General features: G+C 44.5%; 1 protein-coding gene across 2 annotated transcripts in view; it reads right to left on the reverse strand.

Moving 5' to 3' along the window:
- The window catches only part of TRPC5 (transient receptor potential cation channel subfamily C member 5), a 104,346-nt gene extending 77,892 nt beyond the window's left edge, over nucleotides 1-26,454 (reverse strand). Inside the window, exons 1-2 of one of the 2 annotated variants that reach the window (XM_029997290.1) lie at nucleotides 7,635-7,712; nucleotides 6,702-6,879 (exon numbers count right to left, since the gene is read on the reverse strand). The gene's annotated coding sequence lies outside the window, so the exon portion shown is untranslated. Of the gene's footprint in view, nucleotides 1-6,701; nucleotides 6,880-7,634; nucleotides 7,713-26,234 lie in introns of those variants that run through there. The other variant, XM_029997289.1, reaches the window with a different exon arrangement.
- Between the last annotated feature and the right edge of the window lie 752 nt (nucleotides 26,455-27,206).

Below are 27,206 nucleotides of genomic sequence, written 5' to 3' on the forward strand. Positions count from 1 at the left end.
GGTTGTTCCCTCCTACTGGAGATTCACTCTGACACATGTTGGCAAAACTGTGTGTGTGGCTTTAAATGTCACTACATCCTCTCTCTCGGATCTGCAGAAGGGTTTATGTGCTGGAAAGCCTGCCTGTATTTTCTAGTTGTATCAGCCCAATAAAAGAACTGATCTCTTGCAACACATCTTACTTCACTGCTTCCCTCCATCCTTCTCTCCAAGGCTACTTTTTTTTTTAGTATTTCAGGGAAAGTATTTTCCTCATTTTGCATTTCTAATCTGGACTTCAGGTCTGGAAATCATGGACCGTAACTGCTAAAACAGCCTGACTCTTTCATCACACTCAGAGGCTGTGTGCTCAGTAATATTGATCTTTTTTAAAAAGGTTATAAAGCTGAGTTATGAAATAGTCCAGAAGGGCCACTTAGGTAAATAATATTACATGTAGTTAATGGACCAATTGAATTTGTGATTGGATCCTTCTTTTAAGTGCTCTAGATCTTATTTACTAACAATGTCTGACTGAGCTTATACCTCCCACAGTTCGAGGAAATAAAACTGACTTTGTAACATTCTGCAATTCCTTTTCTTCTGCAAAGATACCCTCTTGTTCCAGAAAATTGGTTTTTCCATGAAGTTCAGTGGGAACCAGATTGCAACCTAAGTCTCACTGCTTCTCATGTGTCTGCATGACACTCACCACCTTTTTGGTCAGAAGCAGAAATTTTTCCTGATGCTTTTAAATGCAAAAAGAGCCACTACTGAATAAATATACAACCTCAGAAGTATTTTAAAACTGTAAAATTGCAATGACCTTCTGGTGTATATGGCTGTGTAAATTCCCTTTAGCAAAGGCCCCATGATCTCAGGAAGTTTATATTCAGCTCATAAGTTATGTAAGATATATCATTCCCCTGGAATAAGTGCTTTCCAAATCTTGCAGGGTTGCAGTACAACACAAAAATGAGAAACCGACAGCTAATAAAATTGGAGATGAGTAATATAGTTTCACTGCCCAAGATGAGTGAAAGGGAGAGCACTAATAGAGTATGTGATAAAAATGCAAGGCTGCAGTCGTTCATGATTCACATGGGAGGATATGTCCTTAGAAGATGCAGAGAAAAATTCTTCTTAGAACATTTTTCACTCGTCATCACTTCAGGCGTAGTTAAGAATACATACAGTCACTGGGGTACTGCATGTAACCTTCTAATCTGAGAAGTGTTTGTAAAAGAAGACAACCTCAAACTTCAGATTATAAATTTACAGAAGCCAAAAGAAAATTCTTTGCCAGTAACTCAAAATGCCATAATTTGACTCAAGTCCCAGCTGCAACTCTTAACTTCCTAGGGAGGGTGACAATTATCAAAGATATATATGTTTGATTTGGAAAGGCCAACTCTTTGGTATAATTCTCTTCCGCTGCATGATCAATTGATGAGTCACGACTAACCGCATATGGGTGTGTATATATATGTATATATAAAAAAATCATTACAAAAGATATCGCATATGTAGTACGCTTGGAGATACTGTTGGGCTTAAGAAAGTACCTGTTCCTCTCTGAGCATTCAGTGCTCCTAACTAAAACTTAGGAATCAAACTCAGTTCTCAGTCTTCTGGCTTTAGGGTGCTCAATCATGTCAGTCCAGAACATCTACAAGGCCACCTAATGCTGGAGGATGGAAATCTTGGCACAGCTGAATTCTCTACTAGATGAATAAGCTCTCTCTGCTGGACACAGCCTTACTGAAAGCCAGTATGACTCTGTAGCACAAACTCGCCCAGGAAGTAAGGAGCATTGCAAAATTTACCACTTTCCATTCCACGTGCAAAGCACTTGGTTTGACTTTGCCCTCTCAAGCAGAGGAGCACAGCTACATATGTATTTCAAAGGAAAATAACAACTCATGACACTTCACCACATATGCTTAAACCCATGGGGAGAGCCTAAAAGCCAGCATGTAACAGATGTGAATCATGTTGTCTTGGTGAAGAGCTGAAGGGCTGTCCCATACTCTAGTGATGACTAGAGACAAGAACCTAGAGAGAAGAACACAATGAAACTGGCCTCAGTGTCAGGCTGAGCTCTACAGGCCTGAAACATCCCATGGGTTTCACAGTGTGTTTTGTAGATGCAAGGCTCCACCTCACCATATCTCTGCAGAATCAAAGCCAGCCAGCTGGTAGCCAAGGCTGATATTCAGGATGGAAAAGGAGGATTTAATTTTGGAGAGATGGAAAGTTCCATTATAACTATACTTGTCTGCAGATGTACATAAAGAAAATTCGCAGGAAGAGACTTTTGCATTTGTTATATCGAACTGCTGTAACTGGAAACAAAACTGACAAGTTTGCCAGCACACAAGCCCTTCTTCACATCTGGATTGACCTGACCATAAAGAAGAACTCGCATCATAAGTCTAACCATTTAAAAAGATGAGGTGTTTGATATTCCTTACTTTCCTGTTCAAGCCAACTATGAATTTTGTTCTTCCTAGGTTTCTCTGTTGAACCTAATGCTTCAGCACTTGAGTCCTTCATAATGCTGGGGACAGGAGCAGACCATTGCTTCAAAGGACCAGGACGTTCTCAAAAGGCTTTTTTCTGTGGAGCTGCAGAGGTGGGCTACCACTGATTCACTGCTAGCAATGATCACCTGTAGCAACCCAGGAAAGTTATTCTTCTCTCTTTTGCCCCCAGTGGTTCTCTGTCCTCCATCTCCACCTGCTGAGCTTGATGTTCTCTTCAGCAGAACTGTTTTAAGTTTTGTACATCTGTGTCTTTAATAAGCTAGTTTTTCCTCAATGGGAAACTTCTTAAATGTGTATTTTAGTGTATTTTCGCTGTATTTTAAAATACAGAGTGTAACAACATTTCAGCAGATACACAGTCACTACATTTTGTGGGCAGGCTGCTTAACTGATCCAAATGAGCAAAGCCTGAGTTTTAACAGTGCACGGGGAAACACTTCTCTGGGACACTCTGCTTTGCCATGGAGGAAAAAGATTTGTACTTGCCTGACTCAGCTCAGCATATTTCTGTTACCTACTCCTCCAACGCACATGACTTAAGGCCTCTTGCCTGAACAGGATGTACTGGCATCGTTTAAGGGTGAAAGTCACCAAGGAAACAGTATTAGGAAACCCCTAGTTTGTGTTATAACCTTAATTAGTTTCAGTCTAGTTGCACAGAAGTTGCAGCATTTCATATTAATCTGGACAAGCCCTGGATATATGGGCTTAAACCAGAATCCATTACAGCCTGTGAGCAAGCTGGTACGAGGCTGCTCAGCCTTGTGCTCTGCAAGTGAATTCAAACAACAAACAGCACCCTTTCTTGGGAAATGACAGCAAAAGCTAATACCAAGCTTGTCTGAATTTATCAAACAGTAGATTCGTTCTATGCACACATGTATAGTGTTTGCATTCCAGGAAAGTTGGTAATATATTTGACTTAGAGTGCTTTCTCTGATCTCTGGACAATAATAAACAGGACATATACTCCTTGCCATTGTGATTCGCACACAGCCTAAGCAGCCATGCAGAACATGGGCCAATAGTCATCCCTGTGTTCAGGACAAGCAACATCCTTGTCTATCTCCAGCTCTGTCACTGTGGTCTTTGCAGGGTACAGGTAGCCCAGATTTGTTTTCATCTGTCCTGAAAGCAATACACAGCTTCCAGTATGTCTTAATGGAAAGGATGACAGAAAAAATCCTCTAGTGTAGAGCCAATTTCAAAGCTCCTATTTGGGAGGCAGAGGGAGCAGGGAGTATTGACCCATCCCTGGAATATTTCAGTATTACCTCAAAGAAAATCAGTCTGGGCTACTAAAATGACTTTCTGGTGATGGAACGGCTGCACCACATGGTTTTAGCTACTATTACAATGAAGTATTTACAGTTTGTAATTCTCCAACTTCTTTCCACATAGCCATCACACAGGTGTGAATAAATAAAAATGTACCATTGTAAGGAGCTTAAAAAAAAACAAACCAACAACTCTGGAATATATTCACAGTACGTATCTTTGCAAATGCAGACAGAACAGAAAGCTTATTTTGTCTGTCTGACGTCATCGCTCTGTCCCCTACTCTTTTGAGATGGGCTATCTATTCATCTTCCACCATCTAATAACAAAAAAGAGATGTCAACTGAACTGAGAAATACTGTCAAGCAAGCCACCCCGTTGTCTTATCTGCTAATGCAGCACTAATGTGGCATGGCATCATTATCATCTCTGTGCTCTATGTCCACTGTTTCTGTGCCTGCTGCTTGTAATCTCTAGCTGCTGTAGCTATTGAAGAAGAGATTTTTTTTGCCTGTTCCCACTCTCACTCAACGAGCGTTGTAATCATTTCTTCAATCAACAAGATAATCTGTGAACATTGTCTCTAGGAGAGCTGATGACAGTATGGACTGTTAGACCTGCCTCAGCCTGGCTGAAAGTGCAAGTAAGCTGCCCAGTCGCAAAAGGAAAATACAAGATTATGGCATAGTTGCCAGTATGAGAAAAGGGCAGTTGCAGCAAGCTATAAACAACCAACAGTGACAGTTGTTTAGGCTCTGCTTCTCGTCTCAGTAACGTGTGGATTTATTAGTGGTTATCAATTACCATTTCTGAACAAGCTCTGTTGGAACTGTTTTCATTGGCACCCGTGTAAAAATACAGTCAAGACCCAGCATATGCAGTGGCCATCACCTGCAGCCCCCTATGCTGACAGGCTCTGGGATTACTGTGCAGTAGTAACTCTAGCTCTGGCTCCGTTTTAGTTTTGTTCCTAATTTTGTCATTCAAACTAGACTGGAGGTTCTTGGTAGGAGAAAGAAAAATCATGTGATCAATTCTCACATAAATGTTTCCCAATCGCAAAGAAAAGCTATTTCAGACAGTACTATGCTCACTTGCATCACCTTTTGGAGATGAAAAAGTGTAAGACCCATGTATACTGCTTCCCTGAGTTAATTTCCAAACTATGGTAAATATGGAGGGATTAAAAGCCAAATTCCCTGCACCTACAGAATGCTAGGAACATGAACACAAGGAATCTGTGTCCCAAGAGCAGCGAGCACACCACTTGCATTTCACAGTCATTTGCTCAAATGGGACCAAAACCAGAGCTCCCAATGGGCAAGGAGCGGCTGCCCTGCTCCCATGAGGGTGCTAGTGCCTGGCAGTGATGCTTCCGTGCCTGTGCTCTGTGGAAAGAGAACAAGCTTTCAGACATCTCTCCTTTCTAAAACCTTCACAGGAGAAAGATTTCTTAGGGGCTTCCAGACAGAGGAAGAAAATTCTGAAAAATCCAAATATTTGAAGTACTTAGAGCAGGTGACTGATTTGAATGCAGCACAACTCGGCGTGGGGGCTATTACCTCTCCTTCACTAGCACCGACCAATGCAGGGCACAGTCTCCTCTCCTGTGGCTGCAGGAACGTGGCTGCGCAGCTTCCCCACCATGCTGGACCCTGGCTGGTTCAGGCGCACCTCGCCAGCAAATCCTGTAGTCTGAGCCACCTGGATGGTTGTAGGGCTGAGAAGGAAAAATGTTTCTCCAAGCAAAAGGTCTTGCTGAATGTACCATTTTAAAATGATGGAGACCAAGCATTACAGATTGCAATGGTAGTGCAATCACAGTTTATCTCAGTCATGTTTCTGCACAAGTCAGGCCTGGTCCTAGCATCCTTCACTGCCACTTCTGTTGAGACAGTCTCTTGACAAAATGACTGCCTCAGCTGTGCAGTAAAGCAGGGTATTTTATGGGGAGGTGGAAATGCCATACAGAAAAAAGAAAAGAGAAATCTTCATAAAAAGAAAGTGGGAGGGAGCTTCCCCTGACAATGATAATAAACAGAATAGTCTGCAGATAAAATAAAGAAGCAAAGCCAAATCCTAGTTCATTAAGATAGCTCAGGAAAGAGCCTAGAACTGCAAACTGGACAATTTTTTAAGACCCACAGAAAGGCTGGAGGAGATAAAACCACATTCATTTAAAATAGAAAAATGTTGTTCTCAGGAGAATTAAGCATGCAAATCTAAAAGACACAAAAAAATGCTGCGCAGACATAAAGCAGCATGGAAGAGGAGTAACACTGTTATACTGCTTGTAAGTAAAGAAATGCATAGGGGACAGACGTTTGCTACTATTAATGCCCTTACAAGGTTCCTGAATAGTATCGCCAGTATAAAACTTGCCTATTCAACTACCAGACCATTCTTATAAAGTCAGAGATTTGGGTCAGAGATTTGTAGGAGTAAACATGTTATTTCTTAATCTTTGCCTACTTACATTGTGTCCTTTGGCTACCAACAATAACACCCATCTCTTACATGGCTTTTCAGCCACAGATCTAAAAGTACTTTTTAAAGGACAGGCAGCATTCATCCTCTCGTTGTATGAGTGGGAAATCCACAGCAAACAGAAGTGAAGTGACTTGCTTCATCCTTTCGTGACAGCAAGTGATAATTGGCCAGAATTGCCCAGAAATACACATACATATATATGTATAGCTTAATATGTGTAACCGATCCTTTAGTGTCTACTGAGACAAACACAATGCCAGAGCGATCTGGAGTCCGAATGCCTCCAGGGGAGCTGAGTCACTGAGCCCCTTTAGAGGGATGTGAAATGCTCTTCCCCTGCCCTATTGTTCCCTTCTGTATAGAGAAAACGAAGCGGGAGCTTTGCCTCTGCCCACACCTGCTCCTCACCTTACAGGCAGCCACTGTGGTTAACAGGAATGCTGCAGTCTCTCTTCCTTGGGCTCAGGTCTGAAGTTTGCAGTCCTGCCCCATGATCTTGCAGTGGAAGCCTTCTGGCACCCTTTTCCAATCTCACGGTAGTGAATTCCCTCTCCTGGGGCCAGTGCCCTGATGGGGCGCAGTAGTTCTGTCCCAGGAAAGGTTGCACAAGAAGTGATGATAAAAAATGAAAAAGCCCCACCTTACTAGAGAAACACCTTATTTTAAATATTCCACAGGGCTACTCTGTCAGATGCTGAAAAATCTGCATGACATTATCTTAGAAATCAGTCCCTGGTCTTCCTAAGGGGAACTTCTCACATGGGCATAGGATACTTTTTTTTCTCCCCAAGTTCTTATCTGCAGTATAACTTAATGTTGCTTCTTTTTTTTTTTTTTTGTATTTTCTTTTCTTGAGATACTGTTCTAAAATTTTCTCCCATTTTCTTTTGGATTTAATTTTGCAGTTTGCTTCCCTGTTCAGTTAAGTGTTCATTCAAGATATCTCGGCTTTCAAGAGACATCTGAGGTGAGGCTCATCAGTTTTTCTTCAGAAGAGATTTATTTTGTATGTTCTCAGTTTTAGGCTCAGCTACAGTATAACTGCAGGGGGTTCATGTTTAAATTGAGCTGTATTCCTCTGGCTGCAGGAGTGGGCCTATGCAAAGGCAGTGCACAAATCCATAAATAAGGCTTGGCACGATTTCACTGCTCTACTTAATGCCGACATTTGCAAGCTCTGTTTTCCCAAACCTCTTGCTTCCAAATTCCTGCACCTGCTAATTTGTTAATTCTGTTTTCAGTGAGTTTAGACTTGTGTATTCTTAATTATGCTAATGAAGAATAAACTATTTAAAATATTAATGTTTTGCAAACTTTAAAAAGAAAACAGTTAACAAATACCTTGCCCCTGGGTCTGTCTTCAGTGCTGGATTCACAGACTGGTCCTGGGCATTACTTTTTCTCTCCCAGAGTCTCTTGAGTGGATGTCCTGTCCTCCCTCCTCCTCCCTCTCAGGTCTCTTCTGACACAGCTTCACTTTCCCCTTTTCTGTCTGATCTCTGCTGAGAGGAAGATCTTGCAGGTTAATGAAAATCACCCCTGAAGTGGTAATTACCACAGCTGTCTCTACTAGTTTTCTTCTCCTCTCTTGCTACTGATCTCCTCTCCCCTCCAAGGCTCTGTAAAGGCTCTTTTTTTCTGCTCTCTTCCAGCTAGCCCTCGTAACTGGTGTCTGGAACCTGCTGGGAGTTACTGGGGTGCTAGAGACCTTTGTCCCCCTCCTGTCCTTTGGGCATCTCTCAGATATCTCTGCGAGGCAGGAGAGTTATACTTCTGGGAAAGGAATGAAGCGTGAGACAATTTGTGGTCCCTACAGGGCAGTAGCGGTGGCCTCTCCTCCCCATGCACCTACAATTTTAAAGCACTGCTCTTCTGCTTTCCCTGAACATTGCTTTGCAGAATTGGTTTATGTTTTCCTGGCTTCTACATAAAATGTAGGTCAGATCATGGTAGACATACATCAAAATTGTGATTTACTGCACATGAAAGGAATAGTGAGCACTGAACCTGCAAAGAAGAAAGGTGACTAATTGCTTAATTTACCCAAACAACATCTACCTGCAGAGTGTCTTTGTTCTTGGCTTCTTGGGGTTTCTTCCTATATGTGCATTCCTGATGCACCTTTAGCTGTACTTTTTATGTGCCTGTCTTTCCTGGATGTCTACGCAGAGCTGCTAAATCGCAGATATACAACATGTAGGATATCGTTCTCACCATCTCCCTGACAAGATAGCATTGTTTCTTACAGTACAGATGGCTTACAAGATACTGATCTCTGCCAATGAAGCAGCAATGCACTATCTGTAAAGTGACTCTGAAAGGAACTGTTTTGGCATTAAGACTGAGATTGAGGATAAACCACACCATGCAGTCAGGGCCGACCAGGCCTCGAGAAGGCCATGTAAGTAGTATCACTCTTAGCAGCGTATCAAGGACTTGTTTCACCCCAGGAGAGCAGTTTTCCCCAGGGTTGTGTGCTCTCCATAACTGTTCACAGTCTGCACAACTAGACTACACTAGATTACAGTCATGCCATGCTTGTCACTTCCTTGGGAGTCTAGCCACATTTGCTGGGGTTTATTTTCAGCCCTGAGCTCTGAGAGTTCAATAATTACATGAGAATGTGTTCTGAAAAAAAAAAAAAGTTTCTAGCCTCTAGGGTGTGAAGTAAAGAGTGTGAGTCACTGAGTGAACTTCATTGATGCAGAAACCAGACAGAAAGTGTCCCAAATTCTCTAGGTTTAAAAATCTTGTTAACTTTAAGCCAAAGTTTGCAGATCTGAGGTATGGGGCAGAGAGGGGAGAAATGGGGCATTGGAGCCCATGGACTCAGCAGTACCGTGGCTGCTTGATTTGGGCATGCCAGACCTTCTCTGCAGGCCACAGCACCACCTTCTCTGTAAGCCCTTCACTGGCTGGAAAAAAAACCAGCATGGTCCATGCCGCAAGTGCTTTGTGCTCTGCTCTGGTACCACGCGGGTCAGGGCAACAGTGGCATTTTGTACACTGACTCATGCCCGCACATTTTAAGGATTGTCTGCTCTGCTATTTATAAAGCTAAAAGGGTGTTATCACTCAGTCAACCCAGTGCAGAAGCATCACTGGGTATTCTCCATGAAGACAGTTTTGTAAGTCCATTAAATCATGCCAGCTAGATATCATACATCCTTGTTCACATGTAGTGTGAGAGGATCCCTTCGACTCAATCAGATAAAACAGCCACCAATTTAACACCACTTTTGGCAGAGGAGAAATGCATTTCTATACATGCCTACTTACAGCCAAGGCCTGCTGAAGCTTCTCTACTCTAAGACACCTCTATTACTGCCATGCAGAGCTTAAAATCAGCTGAGAAAATATGCTCCACACTAGACAACTCTATTTAAGCACAGTCATAACTGTGGCTATAGACAGAAATGCAAACAGCATGTATATTACCAGACAGGCACTATTTTCAAATTTCTTTCCTTTTTCCTTAAAGCCCTAGGTCTAAGAGCCCTCCTCCCACAAATCCTTGCTTAGTAGCACATCTGGTTAGGGCTCCCTGCAAAATAGAAAGTATCATCACCCCCATTTTCTAAGTAAAGAAAAGCAGAAGACACTACCAACTTTTGACAGGAAGCCTAGGGCCAGCAAAGAGCGTCATTGCACTCCAGGCTCACACCTTAACCACTGACTGATGGCTGAACTATGTGTGGAGTACTGTAGAGGAGAGTAAGGCTTCAGGGTAGCACAGCTGTTTTCCCTACTGATGTTTTGACTAGAACAAGGCACTAGAGCAGCAGATGTACAGTGATGATGCACTGCTAGTCTCCTCTGACAGGCACTGTTCTCTCAAATCCTCATTTTCTTTTGCCTTCCTCTTGCTTTTTTCCCTCTTGATTTCTTCACTGAAAGCTTCCATCTACGATGGCTGTGAAGAAAATCTGAAAATGTGGGTATCTGATGCTTAGACAGCTACAGGAGTTAGCAGAGAGCCTGGGCAAAGAACAAAAGGCTGAGTCCCATATATCTCAGTGAGGGGCTAATTCTGGGGCATGATCATCAAGGTGCCAATGCTGATTGCAATTTCAGTCCTTATACAAGACAGGAGATGGAAAGTTACCGGTTTGCATTATTTATCCTTCCTACCTCCATGCTTGGGTGATTTTTGAAGACACCCTCACCTCTTTTGCCCCACCTAAAAGGGGCTGCACGAACAAAATTTGTACAAGAATTGAACAGAAAGGGAGCTATGCTCAAGGTGTTCCTTGAAACAGAGGAAACACACACACATTTTAAATAACTTTGCACACTGCTGGAGGGACCACTGCAGATGTCAGACATCACTCAGATGCCGTTTCACCTGGCATATGTTACTTTAATGAGTAGGGACTGGAGAGGCACTTCCACCTTTTGCTTTCTCTGTCTGACCCCAGTCCTACCTCCTACTGTGAACACAGCATTGGCAATGTAATCCTCCCTTCAGAGAGTTATTTCCAGAGGAGCAGGTCTTTTGACATTGACTGGAGAAAGGAGTATCAAGCTAAGATCCCCACTGTCTAGCTACCTGAGGCTTAGCTTTCTGCAAACCTTCAAAGCTGTCAGGAGGGCTGGGGACGACCTCTGGGATGACTGCAGAAACAGCATAACCACATCAGCCAAGTTTCTCACAGATCATCAGGTCTATGGCAAAACAAGCAGAATTAATGTGTGGGAAATGAGATTAGTTCCCAGCTCTGCTCTGACTTTGGTTCCTCATGTCAGTTAAGTGAAGGGTCTCGTGGTTCCCACCAGAATCGGGTCGGTCTGTTATAAAGTATACTCCACCAAATGTGGCAAAATAAAGGGTGGGTAAAATCCTTGAGGTGCCTGAGAGCTTCTCTGGGGTTGAAAAGAAATCAGGATTCTAGCTGGGAGTTTTAGCAGCAGCATTTGGTCTATCTGACAGCCACATCCCAGTGACACAGCAAAGTAGGGGTCTTTTCCACTGCCTTTCTGGTGTACCCTTGGGCGAGTAGTTTGTCACGTCTGCACTTCTCTTTTGCTTTAGAGTATATGGCATCCCTGGTAGCTATAAGTAAGGACACCAAGAGGCCTTGGTCTTGGTTGCCATAACAGGAATGAATTCTGTTTCTAGAATTCATTTTTTGCCTTCCTCCCAGCTTCGATAACTTTCTCTCACTACACAGCTCTCATCTTCAAGATACTGTCAGCACTGTTCTTTCCAGACACATAAAGCAGATAAAGTGTCTGATTAAAAAACATCCAAAAGGCTAAAGCCAGCTTGTATAACAAACAACTGGCAAAGACATTAAATTAAGACCTGGGGATTTTTTTCACTTACACTTTCAATGGGCATGGGCATAATGACCATGTACAGTTCTATAATTTCAAGCTCTACGGTTAGTTTTACACATTTTTTTGTTCATCTAATTAGCTGTTAGCATTCTTGAACACTGTCCATTAAATTTTATTACCCACAATCAAGTTTTCATAACAGAATAGCAAAAATGATGGCAAAAAGAGTATCCATGGAAGACATGATATTCCCTTGCATCACTGCAAGGGAAAATTGAGACTTTCCTCAAATTCTGAGCTGTTCCTAGGTGGACTGCATGATTGACTAAAATCCTGAGCCTGATTTTGCTTGGGGGTACATTGTCACAAGTCTAAAATTAATTCTTTGACTCTTTAGAATAACCCTGCATCTCTACTGGCTTAATTACATACAGGACTTAATTTGGCTTCACCGAAAGTATTCAGGTCCACAATTTTCTCAAGACCTTCTCATTTTTCAAGTCCCTTTCTGTAACTATAATAAAGGAATGGTTTTTTATTTAGAAGGTAGTTTCAGCTAGAACATGCATGAAAAAATAAATAAAAAAATGATTTTTTTACACTGATGAACTAAGGCCAAATTCTTCTCAATTTAGTGAGGTTATGTGTCCTAGGCCCTGTGTTCTCAAGTGCCATGATGGACCAGAAGTATCTTTTTGTTTAATGTTACAGTACTTGTAGACCAGCTATCTTTCCTCAGCTTCTTCAGTCCCTGTTCCTCTGCCACAGCTCTCAAGTGGGAAGCTAGATTCAGCACTGATTTTCCTGTGCCCTCCAGCACTCTCAGGAGCCCTTGCATTCTCTTTTTTAGCTGAATTTTGCTGTCAGTAAAGACCTCTTTTCAATTTTGTCTAAAATGCATTAGGCCAGTTCCTTGCTATTTGCTTTCTTGTTTGTATACCTTTGGCCCAGCAGGTCTGGCTCCTTCCTTCCAAAGCTATTTTCAGAGCTACAGTTCAGGTCCATCTTTACTGATTTCTGATCAAAACACAGTAGTGTAGACCTTACTACCAGCAAGCACCTCTGACAACCACAAATACTGTTCTCCTGTGCTGCGTCTCTAGCCAGATCAGCAGCCTGCAGAAGCTGAGTCAAACAGCCACATCATACATGTTCTCCAGCTTTCATACAGGCATATGCAATCATGGAAAACTACAGGGCATCAGCCACACCCACAAAGAGTTCCCTGATTTTAGGTAGTGGCAAAGTTAGCTATTCACCTATTTGGCTCTATCTACATGAGCACAAGTACTACCTTTCTCCCCACAATGAGCAAGGGATGCTGTTGCCACTGTTCATCCTACAGTTCCCAGGGCAATGAACTCATGTCCTCTTTTGTCAGCCTTTCTCCTTGCAAGAGGGGTATTTCAGCTGGAGTGAGAACTGGTGCATCTCTTAAATGTCTCAGATCAATCCTATGCACTCAGGAATTTCTCCTGTCTCCTAAAAGACACACTCAAAGTCTTCTGCAATTAATTCATTCCATGTCAGCTATATTTCCATGGGAAGGATGAATGATGAAGGGGAGGAGGGCTATAAGCCCTGGGCTCTACCCATATTACCATGGGGACTACAGCTCTTCCCTCTGCCCTGCTTTTGCTCCAAGCTCTACCTTAAAATAATTAAAGGTACTGCTTGCTGCTGACCCGACTGACCCTGGCTGACTGCTGTGCATCACACCCTGCACTAGCCGTGTCACTGTTTGTTCTCTTTGCCCCCATGATGCCTGCTTGCCTCCTGCCCTCACGCTCTTGCAATGGGAAGGAAGGCACTACAGTCCTTGCATCTTTCCCCAAGGCCAGGCCTTGAGGCTCCAAGTGGCATTTATGCAGAGTATGCAATTTGGAGGAATTCCAAGTTGCAGATGCTTTTCTACCTCAAGTCTTTCTTTTTCCTCCTAGTAGTCTGGATTTTCTTTCATCCCCAAGGTGTCCCAGAACAGTCCACCCTCGCTCAGTCATGGATGACTTATTTTCCTTGGCAAAATCAAAATGTTTTGCTAAGGGTATATTCTGGGCCTTGCAATAGTTGGGTTTTTTGTTTTTTTTCTGTGAGGATTATTGCCCAGTTTCCCTTTATTTGTGCTTTGAGTTTTCTGTGGTGCTTTTAATGACAGCAGCACTCAAGCTCACTCTGAACGTGCTAGGTCAGGTAAAGCAAACAGTGGCCCACTCAGTGACACTCCCTCTGAAGCCAACAAACCTGCTCAACACATCATGCTAATACTAACACCAGTCCCAAACAGCTGCTGACTGAGCCAAGATACCATGCATCGCCTTCAAGAGGAGCTACAGGAGTGAGGGGTCTGGGTGAAAGAAGCTGGAGTCCTCCAAGAATTCCCCTATATTTCAGGGGAGCTACTGAGTCTCCTTGTAAATCCTTAGCAGGATGGTCCACGCTGTTACACAGTGACTATTGCCTGGTGTCTGGCTATACTGGTTCCACAAATGTTACTTGGCTGACATTTCAGGTTGAAAAAGTCAAATGCTATCCATATGTTTCCCAAATTTCATTCTGGACTTCAACTTTCTACAAAAGAAAATGATGGGCAGTGATAGCTCTAGGGATACTGCATCCCTGCCAAGGATCCTACAGTTCGAGCTGCCCCAAAACAAGCGCAAACACTGCACCAGATAATGCCACAGATTGTGAGTGGAAAGCTGGCATGAAATGTTCAGCATACCTCAAGTATGCCCTCCTTAAAGCCTGAAAAAGGTGAAACCACTCAAACAAACAAACAAACAAACACCATCCCTCCCTGGAGAAAAAAACAAGATTGCCCACTCTGGTTTGTGTAGTGTTTGACAAGAACTACGCTCCCAAAGCCACTGCACCAGCCACTGAGCCAGCCAGCCTCCTAAATCTGCAATTGACAATGAAGCTGTTTGTTTGTCATCTCCAGGCTGAACAGGAATGACATTTCTGTTGCAGTGCAGTAAAAGGTTAGCACTTGCATAAGCTGATAAATGTGAAGTCAAGGTGACTCTACTTTATGTATTACATTAGCATAGGACTGCAAATCCTTAGGGCGCACAGAGAAGTCTAAGTAAGCAATATAAGCAACTACGGCATTGCAACTGAACACGTCTCAGGGAAAATCCTCCCTTTACACACATAAAATGCAGGACAAAATCTCATAGTGTGTCTGCAGTCTGCTAGGCTCAGGGCAAAGGCAGAACAAACCAATGCTAAGGTACAAGGGATGAACATGGGAGATGCCTTTTCCATGATATTATTACTTTCCACTAAGTTGAACAAAAAGACCCAAGTTCTGGAAACAGTGTCTCGTTGTAACGCCTGCATGATTGGATGAATAAATCTGTTTTAATTAAATGCCTTTTTTATAGTAGGCTGTAACAAAATATTGTGAGAAAGTGAGAAGCTGATAGCTGGCTTTGAGATTTCAAGTAACCTTCTCCTAATTAAGTCTGTATATATTTATATGTCATTTTGGTGCAAGAAAATACTTGGAGCTCTCCTTTCTTTTAACTTCCTTTTCTATTTTCCTTTCTAGTGTTAGTTATTAATTTACTATGATCTTCCTTCACATTACTTCAGCCAAAGCAGAGCCAACTTGTTTCAAAAGCATCTTATGCACTCTGAATTTCATTCTGCTTATGGAGATTCACTTGTCTTGCTGACCTCAATGACATAATTCCTAATTGCACAGGTAAAACTGAAAACAGAAGCCACTGTTCTGGACTCCTTCCTGCTTCGTTACACTGGGCTGATGCCATTGACTAGACTCACCAAATTAAAACTCTCCTCTAACTCAGCAGGGAAGGTATTGCAAGCACATCAAAGTATCTCCATGCTTTGCTTCTCGTTTCATGTACCACTGATGTAGTCTATCACATGCTGTTACTGAACTTCTTCAGTTCTCAGCCCCAAAGCCTGCTACATTTTGAGTTAGTCTATTGTCACTCCCACTTTTGGGCTCTATCTTCCCTACTCAGCACCCCCTAAAAAAAGCAAGAGAAGAGACCAAGTGCCAATTTAGGAGTATGTCTCTACCTATATGCCACCAGTGCTTTTCTGGGCTTGGATGTGTGCTGCAGGGGAGCTTTAGTACCAAATAAAGCACAAATTTGCAGGACCATCTCCTGGCACCTTATATATCTGTACGCAGAAATAGGGTGTACTGGTAACAGGAAACATTGGAGGGTGCTCTGGAAAGACCGTATTGACATTACCCAGGAGGGTAAAGAAGATGTTCAGGTCATGATATGTTCCTGGACTGTAACAAATACAAATAAGATTCTTTACTGAAACAATCACATGTGGTTGGGTTCTAATATTTACTATGGGCTAAACCTATGGTCTTCTGCCTCATAAGGTCTCCCCAGCTGCCCAGACATGAAAGGCACTGTCAGCAGTGCTACAAACACATACTACGCTGGTCTAATGTGAACAGATGACTGGGTTTCCACCAAGAACAGTCCATTACTTTGCATATTCATCAGTTTTCATGGACTCAGGCATTCATGCAAAGTGTAGTCATTCTCCAAACATCTATGAAAACTGAGATGGTCAAACTAAAAAACCTTTTGGTATCCAAACACCCATCTGTGTCTCTAGCGTCCCTGTTGCACAGAGGTGGTCCATCTAGGCTAGAAAAATCCTGCAGTCTGAAGAGGCTGTTTCCAGAGTTAATTTTTCAGGTGCGAGAGGTTCCCTTTAGGACCAACATGATGCTCTTGATAATGATAATTGATCCATATGGATTCAACAGGAGTGTTGGATAAAAAACAGTAGATCAGGCCTCTGGATCCAAACCAAGATAAAAAAAGAATGAATTTAAATGAGAAAAGAGTAGGTCTACTTACGTGGTGGTTAATTTGGAAACAAACCAGTACTTTTGAATAGCATCAGTTATCCATGACATTTATAAGTTATCTTTCCTATACAAGGCTTTACTTCCACTGAAAAGAAGACCTGCCCATATTCTTCACTTTTCATATTTGCAGATTAGAATTTAGTTTCTTATCCCTGCTTTGGGCTGACCTTAGCAGCAGTAACATTCACATCTATGTAATGGAGAAAAAAGACTGCCCCACAGCTTGATCCACTACCCATCATCCAGCAAGACAGAGGCAAAGAATCAGCCTGCACTCTTCTTCTACAAACTTCTACAGGAGCTTCTTCTACAAATTCTCTTGCTTGGATCCTCCATCTAAGAGTGCTTCACAATTATTTCATAAATATCTTTATGTTCCTTTCTTCCCAACTGCCAGTCCCATTTTAGCATTGGACATGTTCAATATTGAATTTAAGCTGGTCATAACAGCACGATGCGTTTGTGTGCAACTGCACCACTGCTAATGGTCTCTTTGTGGGAAGTGGGCTGGGCTTTGTGCCCCCCCCCCCCCCCATCTGAAGTCTCAATTCTTTATGACTTGATTCCCCATTTACTACTCAGAGGCATATTGTATATGTTGGGGCTATAAAAGATTATTAAAACGGGAAACCATCCATCACAAAATCTACACAGCATGTTGGTATCCCTTGTGTAACCACTTTATTAGTAGCACACTGTTCTTTTGCTTCTGAATTAATAAACTGAACTCAGTGACAGCTTTGTGTGGCACAGCATCAAGGAAGCAAAAGACCTGGCTTTGACTTCTTGATCTTGCATGACCATGGTCATGCTGCTGTGTTTCTCTTTCCTTGTCTGTAAAATGGGTGACGATGATGCTAATCTATCTTAACTCCATGTTAGTTCAATCCATAAAGCCGATTTAAACAGCATCTTCAATATGGGCACAGTATTAATACCATTTAACATACTTCAGATTTTCCAGAAATGAACAAGAACTAAAAGCCTAATTTGATTTCCTTTGAACTCTGCATTCTCTTCATAACTCTTCAACATTTAAGCACAGGAACACGCTACAGACCTGCCTCACTGCTCTGTGACTGCATACTGCTGGATGCCCCAGCATGTAGCCACTCATGCACGGTTATCACTCGAAAAGGGAGGAACCCCCATGCTGTTATGTGTGTAACAGCACTCAGCTTGTCAGTACTACTGGAGGGCATTTGAACAGAGCAAGCTCTCAGGCTCAAGCATCAGTGTCTGGATCAAGAGGAGCCACATCTTGTGGCTGCCCGAATTTTCCTAGAGGCATCACAGAAAGTGAGAGACCAGTCTACAACCCATTGCTGGCAAAAATGCATTTGGCCAAACATCCAGGAATACCGGAGCCATTTGTAGAACCTGGATCAGGTTCTGAAATGTCCATAAACAACAACAAAATCCATCTAACAATGTAGTTGCTGTGAATAATCTGACAGCAGTGGAGATTTGACAGGTGTTTGTGGTCTTATCCCGGTTCAAATGTAGGAACAGGATCCTTTCACAGCACCGCAGCCTCAGCACTGCAAGTTTGGCGGCTAAAGGACTTCAGTGAAGCAGAATAACCAGATTAAAGGACTCTAAAAGAGCACTGCCATGAAAGGGGCTATGTAGCAGGACTGCAGGAATCACATCTCTGTGCCTCTGACTGGAGCAACTCTGTAGTTCCCTCCACCTCAGCCTGTCACAGTGCAAAACAACAGACTCAGCTTTTATCCAGCCATTTGTAACTCCATGCTTACCGAGGGCTGAGCCTGAACACAAGCCCAAACTCCTCGGTTGAATCAGCCCCCATTCTGGGAGGGACAGAAAGATGCTTCTGAAGAGGTCACCTTCACAAGTCACCTGCCACACTGGTGAAGGCAGGTGTCCCTGCTCCACATACGCACCTCTGGTCACTGAGGGGAAGCTCTGCATGCAGAAGCAGGAAAAAAATAAAGGCTCTGATCCTAAAAAAAAAGCAAACACACAAAACAACTCCGAACTGGCCTGCTCTGCATAGGTAAGTGCCACAGGGGAGGGAGCTTTGTTTCCAGTTGATTTTTTGTAAGAGAGAAAGATTAATCCAAATGTGCATGGGAAGGTCATAGCAGCAACCCTGCTCCTTCATTACACCCCAAATACTTCGCCCTGAATTTTGGTGACATCAGCTATTGAGCCTTAAAAAAGAATGAAAATAAGCCATTCAGAGGACAGGAGAACATCCGAAATAAAACATTGTTCTTCAAGCCCAGATCCAAAGTTCAATGAAGTCAGCGAGCATTTTTCCATTTCCCACTGTTGTTTCTGTGCTCACCTTACAGGACCAGAGGGTCCCTTCGGATTTCACCAGCAATTCAACCCATGGCCAGTCCCAGGACTAGTGAAAGAGGACAGGCCAATTAGAGCCACATTTCCCTTCAGCCAGGCAAGAATTGGGAATTCTGAGAATTGAGCTTAACCTTGGACTGGAAATGTCTCTGAGCAGGGACCAGAGTTAATAGCTCTGACAAATCTCATCTTTATTCCATACAAGAAAGACCAAACAGACTTTGGGCCAGGGCCGCCCTTGTGTTGGTGGCCTGAATCCCAGCCTTTCCTTTTCCTTCCCCAGCTCTCTGCTGAGTGATTTAAGTGCCAGGCTCTCGGCTTCTCTAGATGCACCATTTTGTGTAAATAATTACAAACTTTCAGAGCTTGGTGACTGTTACGTTTGTAGGCTGGAGTGACATTTTGGGAGTCTGTAAGATTTTTCTAGGAAGAAACCCCCCATTTTCTGTCTTGTTCCATTCATGAGTACATTCAAATCTTCAGCAAAGTCAGAAGACAACCCAGAAAGATCTGCTAGTATTTGTCCTACCTGACCCACTCCATAGATGTATGGCCAGTGCAGATGAACTATTTTTGACTGGAAATCAGTCAGAAACCCTCACATGAGGAGCCAGAAGACTTCTAAACACCTCTTCCTTTCATCCATTGCAGCATCCTGCATATATTACTTTCAGCCAAGCCACTCTTCAACTTCTTTCTTTTCCCAAACTATTTCAGTCAACCAGGGGTTCATGTGGCTTCTGTGGACAGCAATGGGTTTATTTTTGGGAGGAGTGTCTACACTCACTGATTACATTTTGTGCCAATAGCTAATGTGATGGCTTGTTGACTGCTGATATTCATACCCATGTCTTTGACAGGCAAGGCGCCCACTCACCAGCTGCTCAGCCTGTTTGATTAGGTTACAGACAGGGTGCAGGGAAAACTGCAGGAGATAATGTGGAAGTGAAGCCATTTTGTGCGCACGCACAGGCGTGCGTGCTTGCAGGACCATAACATATCGTTCCTCATCACCAACTCTTCATGTAATCTCAGTAGTGTGCATGTGTGCACACCAGCATCAATCCCTGTATATGGTGAAGAAGTAAGGGGAGCTGGAAAGAGATCATTTCAAACTTGGCGTGATTTCAAGATCAATAGAAACCCACAGACAAATGTCAGAACATTTGCCCTAACACTCCATAAACACAGAGCTCCAGGCTTAAACAAAGATGTGCATTTTCAGGCACACACTTGTTTTAGACCTTGAGTCTAAGAAGCCTGAAGCCCTTTTTCCAGCTATAGAGCACATCCCTGGTCTGGGTTCAGCTTGTGCCCCTTATGTTTGTGGCACAGAGAGGGGACTCAGGGTCTGTCAGGAACAGTGACATGGCCATGATGTATCTATCTCCTGTTGTGCATCCCCCTGACAGCAGGAGCTGGCAATGGGGTGTCAGCCAGAGGACCTCATCGGAACTGTTCTCCCAGCCAAGGAACCGGGAGGCTGGTGGAGAACTGGGCTGCTAGCTGGGCAGCCCTGTTCTCTCCAGCAACTCCTGTGGAGCCACTGGGCATAGTCAGCTCCAGATATGGCCCTCGCAGATCTTCCCAAGAGGGAGGTTAGTCTTTGTTTTCTTGCTGAAGAAACAGGATATTGCAGAAGAAGCAAACTTAGGAAGACATTTAGGATTCTTCAGAGACTCAGTCTGCTCTTCCCGAATGAGGATCCCCTGATGGTGTTATACAGCAAAGAAAGATCTGGGTAAAGGATTTTCACTATAGCCTTAAAGATACTGCAGGGACTTCATATCTTTTGTTCGAACATTCTCTCTGCTCTCCTGTCCTCTTCCTCGTCCCTAGATCAGGCTTTACTTCCTTTGCCAATGTAACCTCTCCTCTACTGTTAAAAAATCCCTCTCTTGCAGCAGATGCTTCTCTTTGAAATAGCCTTCCTAGCTGTACCTTGGCGACCCATCTCACAGCCCTTTGTCCATTTATTCAGTGACCATGTCCCTGCATCTAACTTGACCGCCCAAGAGAAATGGGTGAAGAATCAGTGACAAGGTGCTGACATCCTAGGAATCTTTATTCCTCTTGTTCCTATTAGGAACAATTTTAGGCATTAGGGCAATTTTATAAACCTGGAGGTCTTTCCAACTGGAAACTTTCAAATACCCCAATAGACATAATGCAGATATTTCCATTAACTGCAGCTCCGGACTAAGTAAGAGATCAGCACCTCCATTTCATAATGCAGCACAAACCAGAACGAACAGGACACAGGGACTGAATGAGAGAGTGGAATTATTTCATCTTCTTGTCCCAGCCAGAGCCCTGAGCCCCAAATGGCTTCATCGTCTCACACCGCTTTGCCAGTAAGGCTTCACACAATGAAATTCTTGCAGCTTCTTATGTTAATCCATTAATACCTGTGAGACCAGGCTGAAATCTCTACTCTGGTTATCATTCTGGAACCAAAATGCCCAATAAACACTATTCCATAAGCTCTGTTCTTCACTATTTTACTGAGAAGAAAGTAAATTGCTGTTTTAGCAAGCTATGTGTGCCAGTGCTGGGAGAGCACAGGAACAGATTAAACCCATGGTCCTTCTATCCCAGCATGTTATCTCTGGTGATGGGTAAGTCTGTGTCCACTGCATTTATAGTGACTGTTCCCTTCTGCACTCTCCCTGCATCTGGCAATTCATAGTGTAGACAGCCAGAGGTTAGTTACATCCAGACCACCTTGTTTCCCATCCACTCTGTTCGTTGTGAACTCATCTCATCTTCTTCAACCTGCTTATGCTTTTGCCCTCCACAGCGTCCTGTGGTAATGAGCATTACAATTTAATTAGCAGACATGATAGGAAACACACCTGGCTCTATTCAGGTGCTTAAGTCAGTCTTTCCCAAACAGTGAATCAGATTCCTCTCTAAGGATGCAAAAGGGATGCGGGACACATGAAAGGGGCCAAGAAATTGCTTCAGTTCTCACTGGAACTTATTCACTGCACATGAAGAGGGAAAGAGACTGAGAGAAGGGAGAAGGGAATAAGGACAAAGTAGCTCCCTGGCTTGAATCCAGAGACTGAGCTGAGAATAAATAATAATACGTGTCTAATGATCTAACAGAAACACCCATAATCCCTATTAGCAAAAATTATCCTGCTGCCCAAGTCAAGTCTCCTATCACGGCCACTGTGACCAACACTATACAAAACCTGATATACTCTAAAGAAAATTAAAAATGGAGAAATGAGGACTGATGTCTACCTGCTACTCATGCACATAGAGAAATATACCTTGTCTCTCCAATTCCTCCACTTCACAGCCATCATCTCATAGAAAACACCACAAGGATGCCATACCTACAGCTACACTTCACTCTAAGGTTTCTTCATTGCCTTCCAAGACAGGAAATCTCAGGAAGAGTCCAGGCTTTATGTTGAACAACTACACACAACACCACAGCATCCTCTCTTTACCATGATGGTAAAAGTGGCCAAAACAGGAGGCAGGTTAGCCAGCAGGGAGGCAGAGCTCTGGGGAACTGATCCTTGTGCAGCAGAAGGGGACCAGCCCCAGCTCTCCTCATTTCAACCCTGGATGCCAGCACATTTCTTGCTTCCCCAAGAGGGAACTTAACCTAACTTACCCTGAAAACACACTGAAGCGTAATAGCTCAGACAGCTGAAAGGGATAAAAATCCTGCCCTAGCTTTTCAGTGACTGCAGTCTCCCACACACACAGACAGCTCCATCTTCCTGTGCCTTTTAAGTGCACTGGGCCTGGGCATTCAAAAGAGGACCTGACTGGCAAGATGCTCTGTTGCAGTGATTTGTGCTTACTGGTCATCTCCCTTGGCAGGAGAAACAAAAGAGAATAGCCTTTGCCTTGCTCTGATTTTGTGCTAGAGACTCACGTAGATGAGAAGAAACCTACAGTTGTTTCAAAGCTACTGACTTGCTCTGGTACTTCTTAACCTGAACCACAGGCTGGGTCTGGATCCTTCTGCAGTTACTCATACCACCACCACATTTCTATCCAGGATTTTGGGTTCAGAAACTTCCAGGAATCACTTGCTAGCTTGTATTTTCCCCAAATCAGACATTGTAGAGACTACCAATCAGTCACTGGCAGCATCCTGCCTCTCCGAGACAGGCAGTACACCTGGTTCCCAGCTCTCATAGCGGGCCATTTAAATGTTCCCAAATGCAGCTTTTGACATGAGCCTGCTCACCTTTGTACCAGACTATCAGCCCAAGCAAGTGGAAAACTCTGCTTGCTTGTAATACTTGCATGTAGGCACGCACTTCATACAGGTTCCTCTCATTACCAAAGGTAAAAGACTGTGGCAAATCCAGTCCTGAGTTTTTGATGGTTGAATCCTGCTGAACTTGGTGATCCTTGCTGATCATGTCATTATAAATGTCTCATCCTTGAGGCTGGCTTTTCTCTGCTCTCTCATGTTTTCCTTTCTCTAGCCAGAAATGATTTACATGTTTGTTTACTCTGAGCTACATTCATCTGAGTCATTCAGCAACCCTCTACCCACAATCATATTACAGCAAATTTTGAATTGGAGTCTCAGCGAGTGAGTATTATGCTGTTGTGAACATGGGAACAAGGGGCTAAACTCTGGGCCATATTCTGCCACTGCGTTTCAAGAATTGACCTGTGCTACGAACGTGTCAAAATTCAACAGCATCATAATCCACTGAATTCTACATTACTTCATAAAGAAGGAGAAATTTCAGGCAAAGGAATTACTCTATATTTACACCAGTGTAACAATTAGTAGGATTTGGCTCATTTCGTACAAATTATACTACTGTACTTGTAGGAATAATCTTTTCTGTTTTAAACTAATTTTAGCCACCCTTGAGTGGTGATTATCGAGCTCTTCCATCTGTTGTAGAAAAAAAATTATTTGCACATAGCTTTTGTGAATTTTCTCCTCTGAGGTATGTTTTCAAGAAGTGTATCTCTCAAAAAACAACATAATCATATTATTAGCAAGACTCATAACTCAGCTGACAGTACCTTGTCTATTAAATCCACAACATGAAAAGACCTCAGAAACAACATTCTAAGAATTTTTTTAAGGTTGTCTGAAAATAAATCTTTGCAAAAAGCAAGCTAATCAAAGCATTTTGTGTCTTGCATTACCTCAAATGAAATTCTGAGTAGAAGTTATTCAGAGATTCTACCAAAGCAGAAGGTGGTTAAGAAAAATAACAATGCCTTTTAAAAAATATATTACAAAAGCAATGAGATTTCAATGTGCTAGAATGAAAGCAATGCACATCAAAATACAAAGAATTCTCTCAGAATCCCAGTAATAAAAATAAGGAATTCTGTTTATATTCTATGTACTTGCAAGATAAATTAAAGTTGATCAGAGGTTAGTCTCAAACTCAAGTCCTTCTCCATCTAGTTTCTTTTCACCGTTTAAAAAAAAAAAAAAAAAGCCAACACCTTTTTCTTTACTTCTAATGCTAGAAATGTGCCCTGTAGCAGTATCTGAGACATAGTTCTTGCATAGGAAGACTTGCTCCTAGCTGATAGTGTATTGATCATTGCTCTGTCTCAGAATAAAAGTACAACCAGATGGAACAGCAAAGCCACACCACAGAGACCAGCGGACTCACAGTGGACCAGTTTTATGTCATGGTCAGGGTAAGCTCTTTCATGTCTTCATCCCCCACTTACAGCTTAAACGGTCTAGGACTGAAGTGTTTCTTCAGCTGATAATTACTGTCAAGTTACATGCAGAGAAACTGGGGATAAATATTCATGGACAGAACAAAGAGTGACACGGCTGATAACACCCAAATGTGGTATTTTTTTTTCTTTTCTTGAGAAATGACACTAGATTTCTTTACAGGGCAGTATTACTCACGAAAATAGTTCCTTTAGTCTGCTTTGGAGCTGCCTGAAAAGACATTTGGCTACAGTTTCAATAAACTGCCTAAAGATACTGCTTTAACTTCTGAAAAGCATTTTTTAAAACAGCAATATAGTAATTTGCATTTTCACAGTACTTCCCTGGCTGAAAAGTGTTTTCAAGGGCTTCTGAGTAGCTTCACACAGCCCTGAGAAGCCGTAACACAGGATAAGCTATATTTGACGGAGAAGGCAAGCAATGCTGAAGAAGACTGAGAGACTTGCCCAGGATCAGGCAAGTTGTCCACAGAACATAAGTAAATAAATCTCCTCAGTTCTTCTCCCACAGGGACATGCACACACACACACACACACACACACACACAGGCACTGTAACCACATGACCACCCTCTTTCCAAAAATCTTTCCCTCCATCTCCTCTTGCATTCTGCACAGGGCGCCACATTACATAAGCTTGCTTGCAAGGAGGTGCACCTGACACAAAACTTAGGGTTTACATTTGACCAGCAGGGAGATCAAATATTTTTTATAATACAGTGGAAAAGTTAAGAGGAAGTGATCAGACAGACTGGAACTTCAAAGCGATGTTGCTCCCTTGCAGCAGCAGCAGCGAGAACGCAAGACTTCATACATGACTGTTCAACCATGTTACCTAGAGCATGTAGAATTTAATGGAAGACTTGCACATTACCATATTCATAACCATGACTAACAAATCTGTTGTCAATGCCACCAAAAATATCACACAAGCAGAATGTTTTTATACCAAAGAGACCATTGAAGTCACGGCTCCATAGTAAACAAATGAACTCACGAAGAGTCTTGAAAATGAGCCCTGACTTATTTTTCAGGCTGCGGAATTTGATAAACTATGAACTGCAAGATGCCCGAGAGTCTGTGGACCGAGGGGACGATAAATGAGGCATTTCTTCCGCTAGCATCACAGCAAAGAGCACCCCCTCCGATAGTACTGTTACCTTTCCCATTTTGAGGGCTCGTGGGTCAGCGAGACGACTCCCCACCAGGTCAGAGGATGCCCTAGTTAATAGCAAGCTACATTTGTATTTAACCCGTGCATGTGAGGATGCAGGTGGCCGATAGGGTACGTGCTGTCATTTAGCCCAAGGACAGCGAAAATTCAGCACCGTCCCTTAGAGGCTGCGAGTCCCGGTGGGGCCGGCAACTCCCGCGGGGAAGCGCGGCCCCGCCGCCCGCCCCGGCCCTGCTGCACCGCGGCCGCTCCGGCGCTGGCAACTTCAGCGGGAGAAACCCTCCGAGCCGGGGCAAGCGGATGCTTGTGCCTGCGGGGCGGGGGGGGGGGATGTACAGCAGCGGCCCCCGCCACACGCGGCTGGCGTGCGGCGCCCGAGGACACGGGGTAACAGCCGCGGCTCCAAGTTCGGGCAGCGCCCGGAGGGGACGGAGGGGGGGCTCTCAGCCCCGTCCTCCCGCCTGGCCCCGCCGCCGAGGGGCCGCTCCCCGCGCAAGGTGCGCGCCCGCCTGCCGCCCCGTCGTCGTCGTCCCCCCCCTCCCCGCCTCCCTCCCTCCCGCCCCGGGGGGGGGCCGCTCACCTTCGCGCCGCTCCGTCAGGCTCTACATGCCGGGGTGGCCGCGGGCCCGGGTCGCCGGGCCGCGCCGCTCATTTGTAATCCGCTCCGCGCCGAGCGCCGCGGGGGGCGGGAGCCCCCATGCCGGCCGCCCCCCCCCCCCCCCCCCCGCCCGCGCTGCCCAGCCGGTGCGCCCGAGGCGGGAGCGCTACGCCGCTGCCGGCGGCGCGGAGCCGAGGGGCTGGCGGCGGGCAGGGCAGGGCGGGAGCGGCATCGCTGCTCGTCGGCCCGGCAGCGGGCAGGCGCCGGGCAGGGCTGCGACCCGCGTCCACAAAAAAAAAAAAAAAAAAAAAAAGCCCGGGTGTCCGCGGTGCTCCCCGCCGCCTCCGACCGGCCCTCGGCGGCAGCCGGGCCCCCAGCCGAAGCGGAGCGTCGCGCCCAGGCGCACGCAGCGCCCCTCGCACTCCCTCACAGGCACACGCCGCCCCTCACACGCGCGGTGCACCCTCCCCTCACACGCTCGCACGGATGCAGCCGCCCCTCGCACACACACAAGCGCACCCCCTCACACACACACCCCCCCTCCCCTCACACACCGACACGCACACACACCCTCCCCTCACACACTCACACGCACGCACACGCTCCCCTCACACACTCACATGCACGCACACGCTCCCTCACACACACACGCGCACGCACACACACCCCCTCCCCTCACACACTCTCACACATGCACACTCCCGCCCCTCACACACACACGCATACACACCCTCCCCTCACACACTCTCACACACCACACTCCTGCCCCTCACACACTCACACACACTCCCCTCACACACACACGCGCATACACACCCTCCCCTCACACACTCATACGCACATACACGCTCCCCTCACACACTCTCACACACCACGCTCCCGCCCCTCACACACTCACACAGGTACAGCAGCCCCTCACACGCACACACTCACGCACACACATACACCCACCGC

Source organism: Aquila chrysaetos, chromosome 21, assembly GCF_900496995.4.
Source record: "Aquila chrysaetos chrysaetos chromosome 21, bAquChr1.4, whole genome shotgun sequence".
Lineage (NCBI taxonomy): Eukaryota > Metazoa > Chordata > Aves > Accipitriformes > Accipitridae > Aquila > Aquila chrysaetos.